At 47.2% G+C, this 16,810-nt stretch overlaps 1 long non-coding RNA gene across 1 annotated transcript; it reads right to left on the minus strand.

Annotated features, from left to right (window-relative positions):
- Positions 1-13,292: 13,292 nt before the first annotated feature.
- LOC144390735 (uncharacterized) lies at positions 13,293-16,735 on the minus strand. The gene is made up of 4 exons (XR_013454579.1): positions 15,699-16,735; positions 15,402-15,537; positions 14,007-14,083; positions 13,293-13,830 (listed from the first exon to the last, which is right to left on the minus strand). It is a non-coding gene; the product is annotated as an uncharacterized LOC144390735 (long non-coding RNA).
- Between the last annotated feature and the right edge of the window lie 75 nt (positions 16,736-16,810).

The raw sequence follows: 16,810 nt of genomic DNA on the forward strand, positions 1-16,810 counted from the left end.
AATTTGGTTTTAATGACATTCATTTTAAAATGTTAATTACCTTGAAAATTTGAGTGAATGAGCACATTCCCAGCACGTTCCCAGGGTCTAAAGTAGAACCTTCCAAAACTAATCATCAAAAACCCTCCTGCAATAAATTATTCCTTCATGAAGTTTACAATATTCAGTATTTGATGAAGATGTTTCAGAGGTGAAGATTCAACTGAATATATGATCATTTTGGAGGATGTGGTTCTTGAATCGTATTGCATTGTACAAAGAGGTGTTTCTATTATTTGTCAATGCCATTTAAAACAACACATGCAGGATTCATATGTATTATTGCAGTTAATTATCACAAGAACTCAACACAATCTTTTAAACCATGCACAGTGCTTTGTAACAAACAGCCTATTCACTTAACTTTCATTCTTCTGCTACGTTGATATTTTGTGAAATAATAATAGTAATGGTGAAGCTCAGCATCATGGAAGGGATGCTGTTTGGTCTGTGAACCTCACTTCCACTCTCCAATCAAACGCGACGGTGAGTAGCGTTTGAAAATAATCCACACATCAAGTAGGAGGAAATATTGATAGGCAGGAGTACGGCAGCACATCACATACTATCACTAGCTGACACACGGAGGCACGAAGATGTCACTGGTGAATGTGACTGCTTCACAGGTCTTGTGAGCATCTGTTGCCATATGAATGAGGAGAAAATGCAAACCCAGTGCTACAGAGAAGCTGAGGACCAGTTGGCACTTCCATACTCAATTCATTGGAGGGAAACTACTTAAACAAGTTACTGAATTGAATATGGAGTTGCATGGGTTTCCAGTGAGGATTCAACTGAACGAATAACGGGTTCATTCCTGGTTTTGTGTGTATCCTCGTTATTCGCGTGACATGTACACGATGGGGACATTCTGGATCGACCTGAAATTGCTTTTATAGAGTCTCAGCCCTGCAGCCTTACCTCCGGTGCCATAGATTCTTCCTGCGAGTAAGACCAAAAGACGCACGAGATCGCAGCAATTAGTGGCTGCAGTCGCTTTGCAGCATGTCAAGCATAGTAACCTGAGCTCCATACCAAGCAGATGGATAAAAAAAACAGTCTCAGCAGGCACAACGCTGCTCTCTAACAATTAATTGCTTGGCTCGTTCTTTGGGTTCCTTGAACCCACCGTGGGATGGTTTCAATGGGAACTGTCCCCGTCCCCTACGGTGGACTGGTATTCAGATGATGCAGGTCTTAGAGGGCTGGTTTTATGTGGTTTAGCTGATTGGAAGATTGTGTCAAAATAAATTACAAGTTATTAATAAGACGAGGGGATAATATCATAAGATTACAGCCAAATGTATGGTGAGATGCAATGCCCTCAATACTTACCAGAGATGCATACCAACCCATCTTCCTTCGCCTCTTTCTTTTTATGTGTCGTCATGGTGATGGGTTTTCGTATCTGTGTGTAATTAAAGAGCTTCATATGTATTGACTATCTCAGACGATAGAGCCTCTCTCTTCTTAAACGTTTCCTTGTGTCGTCATCAAATGGTGAATCTTTAATTAGTGTGGACAGAAACATGTATTATCAGAAACAGAGATGGCTGTGCAATGTTACTGAGAAAAGCCTGGGTTACGTTTTGGGGGTGTTTGTGTTGGTTTGTGTCCTGTCTCTCCATGTACAGGAAATCTGCAGGCAAGATGGCTACCCTTCACCCAAGGTGCAGCCGATTGGATACGACCGACCTGGACTCCTCCCCTTCATTATTGGATGCAGCTGGTGCAGGTCTATAAAGACCTGTCATTGTAGATCTTTGAGAGGAGGGGTTCTGCAACTCTGATTCACAGCGGAACTCAGAACACTACGCCTGCAGAAGGATCAGGCATTTAGGAGCGGGGACAAAGACTTGTACACAGAGGCAAAATACAAGTTTAGCAAGGCGGTGAGAGACGCTAAACGACTGTACTCTGAGAAACTCCAACAACAGTTCTCAGCAAGTGACAATTGTAAGAATACGTGTTCAAGATTTGGAGCCTGGTCGGGGTTATCAAAAATTCAGCCGAATGACTTCTCTCGTTCTGGGATATTTATTTGTCAGATCACAGGTCAAGTATCAGCGCTGCGTTTGCAAAGGCAGGAGCAGTTCAGGCAGCACACAGGCCGGAAGAACAACTAACTAACATCAGCAAGAACATCATGTTTTATAACCCTTGAAAGACAGAGAAGGAAATATTTCTATTGGCCCTAAACTGGCGTAGAGGAGGACCTTCCACCTCCCGCATCTAAGATCCGGTCACATCCAATGTCCAGACTCCTGACTTAACGTAAACATCGTAAACAGAGTGTGTATGTTGAATAGTGTTGGTGTGTCTCTAACCCCCCTTTGGCTGGTAAATCTTCTAGTTGACCCGCAGACCTTACATTCCTCAGCCAGGACACAAACTGACTCCCCATCCTGTCAGACTCGTGTCTGCCTGCTTGGCAGATCCTGCTTACCCCCTTACTTAACTCTTAAATCAAGACAAGACAGCAAACCCCCAACTAAGCCCATGAAAATAACTTTTGATTATCAATTCCCCCTTTTTACATAATTCATTATGTAAACCAAAAAAAATCAAAAGAAACCGCCAATCTAAACGCTAAATATCTATATCAGTGAATACGGGTGAATGCAGCAGTCATGGAAATCCCTAAACAGTACAAAAAATCTAAACCGAGTATAATAGACACAGAATACATCCTAGCCAACAGTTAGCAGATCACGCGGACAGGAATGTTGAACCTAAAAGGATTTCTTCTTCAGGTCCCTCGAAGTCGGTTCTTACCATACCTATCTCCTCTCCAATCTCCTCCGGCCCTAACAATTGGATCCTTTCATGTAACAAAGCCATCTGGTATGGCAGGGGTATTTTAGCATCTATTGCAGAGGTGATGCGTCGGAGACATAGTTGTCTGATAAAGGGGATGCAGCAGCATCCACTAAGGGCAAAAACCACTATTGCGATTACTAAGGTCAGAAAAACTGACAGGAAGAAGCCCTTCCATTGTCCAAAGTATTTACCAAACCAATTACCGACGGTGCCGTCTATACCAGAGTGTTCAGCTAATTCAACAGACATGGCTCTTAGTCTGTGTAATGCTCTAGTAAAGGATCCATCTGGGGCGGTGTTATTGGGGATAAAAGTGCAGCACGCTTGGCCAAACATCGCACACACTCCTCCTTTTTCAGCTAATAACATATCCAAAGCCACCCGGTTCTGGTAAGTCATCAATGAGGTGGCCGATAGTTGGCTGTGCACCCCTTCCAGAGCATCTCTTGTCATATTAGTGAGCCGCTGGATATTGAAATGTACATAATTTAGTCGATCCACATTTTTGTTTACAGTTATAAAAAGGGAACAATGATTCCCATCCGGCCGCTATCTGATCCGTTAACTTGTATTGATCAGGTACCCCTCTCGGCACACTATCACACAGTGCGTGGTTACTTCTGCAACTTTGTATGGACCTTCCTAGCGGGGATCAGTCCAACTGAATCTGGCTACTTTACGTAGTACCCAGTCATCCACCTCCACTGGTGCACACTCTCCTTCTTCTTCAGAAAGGATCTCTGTCACCTGTTGAGAGATACTCATCACAGTATTATTACACATTCTCATATAGTCAGATATTTCCACATGTTGGTACTGCAATGGGCTGACAGTGGTAGGCAAAGTGGTTGTTACCGGACTAGGCATCTTTCTTCCCGTTCATACCTCATGGGGGCTTATCCCTAACTTAGAGTTAGGACATGATCTTATCCCATACAGCACTATTGGCAGGGCTGCCACCCACGTCCGCTTCGTTTCAGCACAGACTTTAGCCAAACCTTCCTTTATGGTTCTGTTAGCTCTCTCAACTAGCCCTTGAGACTGAGGGTGATAAACTGCCCCAAATTTATGCTTGATCCCAAACGTTTTCTCTATTTCTTGTAGTTCAGCGTTCGAGAAGTGTGAACCATTATCCGATCGTATGACTTCTGGAATACCAAATCTGGGTATTAGTTCTCTGGTCAGCCATTTTACTACGTCTGCTGCTCTTTCTGATTATGTGGGGATCACCTCCACCCACCTAGAAAAAGGATCGACGCATAACAACAAATACCTCTTGCCCTCAACTTGGAAACTTCCAAGTCCAGCCTTCAGTGTTAATCTCCACTTTTATTGCTCTTCAGCCCAAAAGCAAAGCAGAGGGTGGGAGACATGTCTGTTACTTGCAGATACAACTCAGCTCATGCTCAGTTTGATCCAATCTATTCATTCATTACTGATAGATCACCAACCTCTCATGGTTAGCGTGTCCAAATGTAAGGGTGTACTACTTGTTGAACATTACAGGATGACCGTCTGTAACAAGTTTCCATATTTCGTGTACTGGTGCTATAAATGTTCCTTTGATCAGACATTTGCTTCAATCATCAAGATACTGTATCAAGTGTATCGTGCACTATACACTCAATAGCAGCACTCAACAATTTACCGCCCATCTCTGAATTTAGGAGAAAACTCGAAAAACTACAAACATTAATCCAAAAAAATGGACAATATATACAACAACTCTCCTAATTCCTTATGACCTTCATTCCTCATTTAAATCTTACACAACCTTATCTCTTAATTTTCAATGACTGATTGTCTTGCCGTGGAAAGTGTGAACGCGTTTGACTGTAAGAACGCAACTATTCCATGCGATGTGTGCACAACAGTCTGGTGTTCCATTGTTATATGGGCCGTTTTAATCAACGCTCAATAGCAGCTATGTTTCTGACACACGAGGGATGCCCTATTTCCACGTTATCCAGCTTACCACTATAGCACATCAAAACCTTACGATCTATGTTACCCTCCCCCTTTTGAAACAGAACGGAATTCACAAATCCGTTCTTTTCACAACATCCAGATGGATGGGTCTCGAGTAGTCAGGGGGGTGAAACGTGGCTGCGCTGGCCATGGCCTGCTTGGTGGCAATAAATGCAGCCTCCGCCTCCCGGGTCCTCACCAAAGGCTTTGAGTAGTTTTTATAGCCTGCACCCAATATTAGCGCCCTCAAAGGAGCGACCTGCACCGAGAAATCAGGTATATTATTCTAGCTCCATGTTACAAGTCCTAAGAATTTCATCATTTCTCTAACCGTCGTGGGTCGAGGATGTTCTCCACAGAAAATTCACCTTCTGTCTCCCAATCTGCAATTTCAATTTGGACACTTTGAAGCCGTTCTCCTGTAACCACTGCAGAACCGTTCTGGTAGACATAATCGTTTCTGAACTAGTCCCAGCTAGCAGGATGTCATCCACATATTGTAGTAAAACAACTCCTCCTGGTAGTTCCAACTCGGCCAAAATGGTCTTCAGAACATGGTTAAAAATCGATGGTGAGTCCACATAACCCTGTGGTAACCGCGTATATGTATATTGGCGCCCCTCATACGTAAACGCAAACATTTGTCTCGAGCGCACAGCTAGAGGGACACAGAAAAAAGCATTCGCCAGGTCAATGCAGGTGAACCATCTTTTATCAGGGCCTATTGCATTTAACATTGTATAAGGATTTGGGGTGCCATAGTGAGTTGGTACTACAACTTTGTTGACGAGCCTCAAATCATGCACCATTCTATAGTCAGGCTTTCCAGGTTTAGGGACCGGGTTAATCGGGGTATTCCAGGGGGACCCCGTCCTCTCCAATACACCTGCCTGCAGCAACACTTCAATTGTTTTTTCTATCCCTGCGATTTGTTCCTCCCTTAAGGGGTACTGAGGACGGTAAATTGGGACCGTTCCGGTTTTTAATTCAATTACCACTGGGGCCATTGGAATCAATCCCACATCAGCTCCCCCTTTTGTCCAAAATGTATCAGGAAAATCAACTAGCATGAGCTGTGTGTTCTCATGGTCAGTATTTTCCCTACCATGTGTGCGGCTTAGCAGGTGTTTCTCTGGTATAAGTTTTACTTCTGAGGTATGTGCAATATGGTACATGTCATTAGCCTGAGAGTAATGTAAGTTAACATTTTAAGTGGGCACCCAGTCCGTGGCATCAACCCCCGCTTTAACCATTGGCCCCATGTTCTTGGCTTCTCCTCCGCTTTGGATGAGCAAGGTGATGTGAGGAGCAGAGGTCTCTTGTAGCGCATATAGAACTTGTAACTCAGAGGTTAGTTCCACCGCAGCTGCCACACCTTGTTTCCCCACATAGATCTCTCGGACCTTAACAGCAGGATGTCCATGGACCTCGCTTTCAAACTCAAGTCCACTCCACAGGGTGTCATAGTTCTCATCAGGAGACAGCGAATAGTTCATCGTGCAATGAGGAGGATCCGCAGGTGGTTCAGTCGGGTGTAATACCTTGAACCATGGGCCCCAACGGCGGACAGTCTCATGCAGAACAGTTCGATCATAGTCCTCCACTCTCCCCCACCAGACCTCTGCTTCGTCATTCAGCGTCTGTTGAACTTCAGCTTGCAGCAACTGGTGGCCATAAGAGTGGGGTGTGGCACATCGTTGCTGTGTCCCATCCGGGAATGTTACAGTGATACATCCCTTCGTCATTTGCATAATGATATTTTGGGAACACAAAATGTCTCTTCCGTTGATTGTCAGAGTCACCATGGGTTCTGGAAACAGGTTACCGTCAGCCGTCGGATCTGGGCACCCCTATGGCATTTGCTGATGACCTGGGGCCTGATGCCGCAGGCTATTACCCTGTTGTAGTGTATGTGGTGCTTGTGGTGGATAGATATCATAAGGGTATTGAGCTGGGTTGGACTGAGGCCTCTGACCCTGAGGTGGATGGGGGCATGCGTCGGACCAATGTCCAAGCTGCCCACAGCTGAAACAAGTATTCTGTCGTTGTCTAAACTGCCCTCCATTGTTTGGAACTCGGCCACGATTTCCCCCTCCCCACTGTCTTTTCGGTTGCCTGAAGCCACCGTACAGTGGGGCCCCCATCATGTGTTGTGGTTGCGGGGCATAAGGTTGGGGATAGTAAGCCTGTGGAGGAGTGTACACGGCCTGTTGTGGCTGCTGGCAGGCTGGCGCACATGGGAAGGGAGGGGGGTCTGGATAAGGGTCATATTGAGGTGGCCCTTCCCCCTGAGACGGCGCTGTTGTTTGGGTCATCTGTTTGGCTTCACTCTTGCCCTGGTTCAACTTCTCTCTGCTTTCCTTCAGCTGTGCTTTCGCCAATTGTAACTGAATATTGTTTAATTCATCCTTTTCCTTATCATATTCTTCTTTGCTCCGGTCCACATAGTGTTTAATCTGTGAGGACCAAGCATCAAAATTCATGTCAGACAACCCCACTATTCCTCTTAGTTGGGTCTTCATTGTCTCCGAGACAGCTGACTCTATGGCGCCGCGAAAAAGAAGCTTGGTTCTGTGATCATCCATGACATCTTCCCCTAACTTGTTGTCCCATAATTCTCTGACTCTCCTTAAATAACTATTTCCACCCTCACTGTCGTGTGGGGGAACATAAGTGAGTTCTGTGGTAGCCACCTTCACAGGATATTGGAGTCTGAGCTTTGGCCAGAGCACTGACACCCAATTTGCCAGAGGCTCCCCGTCAGGGAGGTCAGAGGTCCTGGCTTCCCCCTCTAACTTCTGGAGGTCAGCTAGTGAGGCACACGCCACAAAAATTCTTCTAAGATCCCCCAAACCGGGAACACTACCCGCACACTGAGCAAGGAACCCACGAATCCACGCTGCACCACCCTTCTCTATTTTAGGTAATGCGAGCTTCATCATGCTTAGGTCTGACAATGCGAGTGGCGCATATGTTGTTTTTTCACTTCCGTCTCTACAAATAGCCGTTAACAGTGGTAGTTGATGAGAGGCCGGAGCATCCCGTTTGACTTAGGTTTCAAATCATTACATTGATGCACATTTGCTCTGGCTGCATTCCCCTGATAATATCTGTTCCTATTACCTCTTAACCCCCTGTCTCATGGCGCTCCATCGGAGTAGATGACTGTGGTTTTTGTGACTCTAGCTCTGCTCCATGCTCCTGAAATTCCTCGTCCCAATCATCTGCAGGGCCAGGCTCATCTTCCTCTGACTCAAACTGCCTCCCCCGCTCATCCTGTCCACGCCGGGTGATTGATTGCCACTCTGCCTGGGCTATGACTTCTAACAAAGTCTCTTCTCCTGCAACTCTTCTTCCCCCTACATTAAATGAGGTCATAGGTCTGTGCTCGGGTTGCCGCTTCTTTACGACTGTCGAGTGACCCTGTGGTGTGTTAGGATTACTCCAATCGACAGACTCCAGCTGGGGCCTGTCCTCCAAATATTGTACCGTCTCTTAGAGAAAAGCAGAAACCTTCTCCACCCCATCATTCTCTTCATGTGGATATGGAGTTACCTGTAACAACCCTTTTTGAACTACCAAAACCTGAGATTCTCCTGGATTAGTAGCTTTCCCTTGCCTTAGTGGCATCTGATGTGGTTCATTTAACAACCGATTAGCCTTCGCATATGGGCCTGTCGAGTAGGGAGGAGGCGCACTAGATTTACAACCGGTCTCATGCACTTTCTCTTCTCCTGCTTTGGTTTGCGGCAACTGCATTGCCGTCTTACTCACGAATACCGCATTTATTTCTCCCAGAAATGTTCTACAGTCCACTAAGAACTCATCTGCCTTTTCTGCACTTTTCTTCTCTTTTCCACAAAATCTCCCCTTAACGGCAAGGAGCGCATGCGCTTGGTCTTTTCCTCTTATCGCCATCCTAAGATGGTCCTGCAGCTGCTCGCCTGTTGGTTGAGAATCTGTCTCCCTTCCAAACATTCCTCTTTCCTGCATCTGTGCAACCCACTTCACATTTTTGTTACACATTTCCTATCTTTTTCTAGGGTTTTATCCATATGTCTCTTATAAGTCTTAAATAGGGCAAAACCCAGAGTGCCTTCTTTGCACCTCTCCCATATCGTTATGGTTTCCTCCATTTTCATCACAGGTTATTTATTTATTCACACGTGGTTTTTGAACACAAGAGAAAGGACTCAATGCCCAATACTGTGAACCCAATCAAGAACCTTCTACTGTATTAGAGGAATACAGCGCTCGATTGTTGAGGCTTATAACACCAGTTCACTCGTATTGTTTTATTTCTCTCGTATTTATACCACCATCATTTAACTATGATTTTCCCTTTTACCCTTTAATACATATCCCCACAGATGTGTAATCCGGTCAAACACTTTTCACTGTCGGATTCTCAGTCCTTTTTCAAGGTTCGGTAAAACACCAGGAGTTACACCAACCACCCACACATTTCCCAGTATGAAAAACAACAAATCTTTCCCTGTGTCCTTATTTCTTCATCTAATATTCTAACCTGCCAGTCCAAGAATCACACGAGTAGGACTGCAGGACCAGAGGTATCTACGTACCACACGGATTGCAACTTGGATTTCTACAGACTAAGATTAACATAAATCCCTGCTCTATTCTAAACTGCCAGCCCACTGCATGCAAACGTGGGACCCCAGTCACCAGAGGTATCTACGTACCACACGGATTGTAACTTGGATTTCTACAGACTAAGAGTCGACCTCAGGGAACTCAAGTGAGCCCCGTCATTCCTTTTTAAACTCCTCATATATTTACCTAAGTCCCTAAACCTAAACCTAAACCCCTACACTGTTCTAAACTGCCAGTCCACTGCATGCAAACGTGGGACTGCAGTTACCAGAGGTATCTACGTACCACACGGATTGTAACTTGGATTTCTACAGACTAAGAGTCGACCTCAGGGAACTCAAGTGAGCCCCGTCGTTCCTTTTTAAACTCTTCATATATTTACCTAAGTCCCTAAACCTAAACCCCTACACTATTCTAAACTGCCAGTCCACTGCATGCAAACGTGGGACTGCAGTTACCAGAGGTATCTACGTACCACACGGATTGCAACTTGGATTTCTACCGACTAAGATTATATATATTTTTACCTAAATCCCTAAACCTATGGACACTTATTCACTTTCCCTAACGTTGAATTCAGTGTGAGTATGTGCTTATACTTTACATGTGATCAACAGGAAATTTTCAAATTTAGTTTTAAATTTAATGGTCTTATAACGACCTTATTCAGTCAATGGACAGAGACGAATTCTGCAGTTGACAACAAATCTTTTTAGAAGTATCCAATCACAGACATTTTATTCATTTAGAACAAAAGGTTGTCTGCTCACCTGATTCTGTTTGCGCGCCTGTTGTCAATGCTGAACCACGCCGCCGGTCCTTTCGGCTCGGTCCGGAAAACGGACGTCCCCGTCTTTCTTTGTCCAGGTCAGCAAATCACGTCGGGGTCACCAAATTGTAAGAATACGTGTTCAAGATTTGGAGCCTGGTCGGGGTTATCAAAAATTCAGCCGAATGACTTCTCTCGTTCTGGGATATTTATTTGTCAGATCACAGGTCAAGTATCAGCGCTGCGTTTGCAAAGGCAGGAGCAGTTCAGGCAGCACACAGGCCGGAAGAACAACTAACTAACATCAGCAAGAACATCATGTTTCATAACCCTTGAAAGACAGAGAAGGAAATATTTCTATTGGCCCTAAACTGGCGTAGAGGAGGACCTTCCACCTCCCGCATCTAAGATCCAGTCACATCCAATGTCCAGACTCCTGACTTAACGTAAACATCGTAAACAGAGTGTGTATGTTGAATAGTGTTGGTGTGTCCCTAACCCCCCTTTGGCTGGTAAATCTTCTAGTTGACCCGCAGACCTTACATTCCTCAGCCAGGACACAAACTGACTCCCCATCCTGTCAGACTCGTGTCTGCCTGCTTGGCAGATCCTGCTTACCCCCTTACTTAACTCTTAAATCAAGACAAGACAGCAAACCCCCAACTAAGCCCATGAAAATAACTTTTGATTATCACTCTGCTTCGGTCTGGAGAGGCCTCAAACACCTCACCAACTACAAGCCAAAAAACCCCCACTCCATGAATGACCTCCGCCTGGCAGACGAGCTCAATGAGTTCTACTGCAGATTTGAAAGACAATGTCCTGATCCCATCCCCCACAGCTCCACCAACCTGCTGCAGTCCCCCTCCCCTCCCTCCCCCAGCCCATCAGGTGCTCACGCCTCTTCATCATTATCACCTTCCCCTCCCCCACCAGCAACGACCCTCTCTATTCTGGAGAGAGACGTTAACCGGCTCTTTAGAAGACTAAATCCCCGTAAGGCAGCCGGTCCGGACTCCGTTTCCCCTCACTCCCTGAAGCATTGCGCTGACCAGCTGTCACCGGTGTTCACTGACATCTTCAACACCTCCCTGGAGACATGCCACGTACCAGCCTGCTTCAAGGCCTCCACCATCATCCCTGTCCCCAAGAAGCCCAGGATCACAGGACTCAATGACTACAGGCCCGTCGCCCTGACCTCTGTAGTCATGAAGTCTTTTGAACGGCTAGTCCTGTCCCACCTGAAGTCCCTCACCGACCCCCTCCTGGACCCCCTGCAGTTCGCCTACAGAGCCAACAGGTCTGTGGACGATGCTGTCAACATGGCCCTCCACTACATCCTCCAGCATCTGGACTCCCCAGGAACCTACGCCAGGATCCTTTTTGTGGACTTCAGCTCTGCTTTTAACACTATCATCCCGTCTCTGCTGCAGGACAAACTCTCCCAGCTGCACGTGCCCGACTCCACCTGCAAGTGGATCACAGACTTCCTGTCTGACAGGAAGCAGCACGTGAAGCTGGGGAAACATGTCTCAGCCTCTCGGACCATCAGCACCGGTTCCCCCCAAGGCTGCGTTCTTTCCCCTCTGCTCTTCTCCCTGTACACCAACAGCTGCACCTCCAGTCATCAGTCCGTCAAGCTCCTGAAGTTTGCGGATGACACCACCCTCATTGGACTAATCTCTGGTGGGGACGAGTCCGCCTACAGGTGGGAGTCTGACCATCTGGTGTCGTGGTGCAGCCAGAACAACCTGGAGCTCAACGCTCTAAAGACAGTGGAGATGGTTGTGGATTTCAGGAGGAACAGAGCCCCACCCTCCCCCATCACCCTGTGTGACTCGTCACTATTGTGGATTCCTTCCGTTTCCTGGGCTCCATCATCACCCAGGACCTCAAGTGGGAGCTGAACATCAGCTCCATCACCAAGAAGGCTCAGCAGAGGTTGTTCTTCCTGAGGCAGCTGAAGAAACTCAACCTGCCAAAGACGATGATGGTCCACTTCTACACGGCCATCATCGAGTCCATCCTCTGCTCCTCCATCACCGTCTGGTACGCTGCAGCCACAGCCAAGGACAAGGGCAGGCTTCAGCGTGTCATCCGCTCTGCAGAGAGGGTGATCGGTTGCAATCTGCCGTCCCTGGAGGACTTGTTCGCTTCCAGGTCTCTGAAGCGAGCTAAAAAGATCGCGGTCGACCCCTCCCACCCCGGACATAAACTGTTTGTGCCTCTTCCATCTGGCAGGAGGCTGAGGTCCATCAGGACTACGACCTCCCGCCACACGAACAGTTTCTTCCCGTCGGCAGTCGGGCTCATCAACAGAGCCCGGTCTCCCACCGCCTGACTATAACACTCCACCGGTCACTCCCCCTCATACTGCACATGTCACTTTAACTGCAATTCATCACTTTGTCACTTGTCACTTTGTCTCTTGTCTGTTACTTGTTTGTTAGTGCACTTTAGGCTTAATATTTTTCAACTTTTTAATATTTAAAATTTGTTTAACTTTATTCCCCTGTTTTATACTAACCCATAGCCTTAGCCTTATTCTTACTAACCCATTGCATTAGCATTTCATTCCACTTTATTTTATTACCTGTGCACTGTTGTCTTGTCTTGTCTGTCTACTGTCGCGCACTAACCGCCAAGACAAATTCCTTGTATGTTTGACATATTTTGGCTAATAAATGTTTCCTGATTCCTGATCCTGATTCCTGATGGCAGAGCGCTTCTGGTGGCTCGCTGGTGTCCTCTCTCATGGTTCTGTGTTTATTTCCGTCGTTGGGGTTTGTGAGTATCTTGTTCAGAGAGAGAGAGAGAGAGCGTGGGCTCTTTGGGTTAGTGTGTATGTTACATTTGTTTTGTATACTGTTTGTTATTTGAGTTAAACATTTTTCTTCCTGTGTTGCAGGGGGGGGGGGGGGGGGGGGTATTGTTAGGGAAGAGACCCATGGGTATACACCACCCGTAGCTGACTGCCTGTCTAGATACACTAGGCAAGACCTGGGCGGACCACTCCCTGTACTTTGGTTAGCGGGCCTCATCCGTGCCCGAGGTAGAGTAAAGGGGGGGGCGGGGGGGGGGGGGGATTAGGTCAGTTAGGGAAGTGTTCACCCTTTTTGCTTGTTTCTTTGCTTTGGTCTCGCCCAGCCCCTTTTCCCCTGAACATTTGTTTGGTTTTTCCTTTTAAGGAGAGAATAAACCTCCTATTTTGTTTACACCGTTTGCCTGTGTCAGTAGTCGTCACTCACACCACGACCCCATACCTCTGGTCGCCGCGTTCATCAGGGCTCATGTTTGCGGGGGTTGCGCTCCCTTACACCTAGACTAAGGGAGACGTAACAAGTGGGGGCTCGTCCGGGATCGTCAATCTCCCGACTTCCCTGTGAGCACGAGGTCCTGGTGGGTGCTGGTGCAAAGGTGTGGTGTTGTAGTGTGATTTCAGCAACAAGTTGCTAGTTTGGTTTGTAGTAGTGGTGGTGGCGTGTGTACCTACTAGAATGGCTGCTCCAGCACTGGCTGTTTTTCTAGCAGCTCCATCCCTTGACCAGCTGGGAGGGATGCGCAGGTCAGAGTTATTCGCCGTCGCCGATCATTATAAAATCTCCGTCCCAAGGCAGGCCCTCAAGGCAGAGATGTTAGAGCTGAAAGCTAAAAAAAGGGTTGGTTCACCAGGGGGTTTGTGAGGGGATGGACGAGGGCAGTGAGGCCTCAGGTGAAGAGTCTGGGGATGAAAAGACTGTGGGTGCACTGCTGGGTGATGAACAGGGGCTGGGGGCCGCTGCACCAGTGGTTTTACCTAGGGCCGACCTTTCGCCTCGTTCCTCTGTTGGGTCCAGAAGTGCTGCGGCTAGGCTCGAGTACCGGCTGGCTCGCCTAGAGATGGAACGAGAGGAGAGGGAAAAGGACAGACAATTTGAACTTAGAAAGAAAGAAATAGATGCAGAGAAAGAGGTGCGAATCAGGCAGCTCGAGTTAGAGGCTGGTGTTGGGGTTCCGTTAGCTCCCAACCTCGGTCGGTTTGAGGTGAGCAAGAATATTGCGGTAGTGCCGCCTTTCCGGGAGGCTGAAGTAGATTCATACTTTTCAGCATTTGAGCGTGTGGCTACGGCGTTGCACTGGCCACGGGAGGTTTGGTCCATCCTCCTGCAGTGCAAACTGTCTGGCAAAGCCCAGGAGGTTGTGGCGTCTCTCTCTCTAGAAGAGAGTGGGGATTACGAAATAGTTAAAGCAACTGTGTTAAGGGCCTACGAGTCGGTTCCAGAGGCATATAGACAACGTTTTAGGAACCACAAAAAGCCTCAGACCCGCACTTTTGTAGAGTTCGCCAGGGATAAAGAGACACTATTCGATCGCTGGTGTGCGGCTAGCAAGGTCAAGACGTTTGCTGAGATAAGGGAGCAGGTCCTTTTAGAAGATTTTAAAAACCATCTACCTGACAGAATTGTGGTGCATTTAAACAAACAGAAAGTGCCGACATTGTCTCGAGCCGCTGTGTTAGCGGATGAGTACGCTTTGACCCACAAAATAATATTTACGGCACCGCGACAAGAGGCTCGACCGCCAACAACGCCTACAACAGCATCTCATGCCAGCCGTGTTTCTCTGGGTGAGACCAGATCTGCACAGGAGACACGTGAGTGTTTTTATTGTCATCGTCCCGGTCACCTCATAGCGGTGTGTCCGGTTCTGAGAAACAAGAAAGCACCGTCACCGGTGCGATCGAAAAGCATGAACTTAATACATTCCATGTCTCAGACAAACAGCAATAATACAAACGAGGGTGGGGAGAAGCCAGATCAGGTGTATGCTTCGTTTGTGTCAGGTGGGAATGTTTTCCCTTACAGGGGAACCAGTTGGCCAAATGAGCGTCACCATACTGCGTGACACGGGGGCAGCGCAGTCTTTAGTACTAGCAGACAGCCTGCCCTGGTCCCATGGGTCATACTGTGGGTCAAACGTCCTTCTACAAGGACTCGGAGCAACCCCCATGTCTGTACCACTGCATTGGGTCTGGTTAAAGTCCAAACTAGTGTCGGGACGTTTTCGTGTTGGCGTGGTACCAACTCTGCCGGTGGAGGGAGTCACATTTCTGCTTGGGAATGACATTGCCGGTGGCCATGTAACACCCATGTTAGAGGTGGTGGACACACCTACCCTGGAACCTACGGACGACATTTTAGTACAGGCTTACCCTCATGTGTTCCCAGCTTGTGTGCTTACACGGGCCCAGTCCCGTAGGTTGGGAGACGAGGTGGACCTGTCAGACTCGATTCTTGAGCGTGTGAACGTGGAGCCAGCCCAGTCCAGTATTTCCACTTCAATGAAAACTGCAATAGGTAAGAGTGGAAGTGAATTCCAATTACACAATATATTGTCATCGATAACCTCACAGAGTATGATTAAGGCTCAGAAGGAAGACGTTAGTCTGAAGAAATGTTTTGATTGTGTAGTGATTTCTGAGGAAGCAAACACAAAAGAGGTGTCTTACTTCATGGAGGCTGGCGTTCTTATGCGCAGGTGGGCAGCGCAGGGTAACGTTCGGGGTTTAGGGGTTGTCAAGCAGGTGGTCGTCCCTAAACCATTCAGACAGCAAGTGTTATCCCTAGCACATGACCCTGCTTGGGCTGGGCACCTAGGAATAACAAAGACTTATGACAGAGTCCTTCGCCACTTTTTCTGGCCAGGTCTAAAGTCAGATGTTGTGGAATTTTGTAATACCTGTCATGGATGCCAACTAACAGGAAAAGCGAACCAGGTCATCCCTCGGGCGCCACTGCATCCGATTCCTGTGCTGGGAGAACCGTTCGAACGGGTAATCGTGGATTGTGTGGGTCCTTTACCAAGAACGCGGAGTGGTAACCAATACCTTTTAACAGTGATGTTTAGTGCTACTCGGTATCCGGAGGCTATTCCCCTCCGTACCATCACAGCCAAGACTGTAGTTAAGGCCCTGATCAAGTTTTTCTCTACATTTGGCTTACCGAAAGTACTTCAGTCAGATCAAGGTTCAAATTTTATGTCAAAACTGTTTGTAACCTCTCTAAAAGAATTGGGTATTACTCACTAGGTCTCGAGTGCGTATCATCCGGAAAGCCAAGGAGCACTCGAGCGGTGGCACCAGACCCTCAAATCGATGCTCCGAAAATACTGTATGGATAATCCAAATTGGGATGAGGGAGTGCCATTTGTGTTGTTTGCTAGTAGGGAAACAGTGCAAGAGTCGTTAGGTTTTAGCCCTGCTGATTTAGTGTTCGGACATACACTAAGAGGACCGTTGAAGGTTCTGAAGGAAAACGTTTTGTCCCCCACGTCTGTCAGTGCCCCTAAGAATGTGATGGACTTCGTTAGCCAGATGAGGGAGAGGCTACATGCAGCCTGCGCAATAGCTAAAGAGTCCCTCTCGACTGCACAGAAGCGTATGAAAATGCGTTATGATAAGGGGACGGTTGACCGTTCGTTTGTGCCGGGAGAGCTAGTTCTAGCATTGTTGCCCGTTCCAGGGTCGTCTCTCTCAGCCCGTTTCTCAGGTCCATATGTGATTGATAGTAAGCTCAGCGATACTATGTAATAAAGACCCCAGACGTAGGCGTTCGTTACGGA

This window comes from Gasterosteus aculeatus, chromosome Y (assembly GCF_964276395.1).
Source record: "Gasterosteus aculeatus chromosome Y, fGasAcu3.hap1.1, whole genome shotgun sequence".
Classification (NCBI taxonomy): domain Eukaryota; kingdom Metazoa; phylum Chordata; class Actinopteri; order Perciformes; family Gasterosteidae; genus Gasterosteus; species Gasterosteus aculeatus.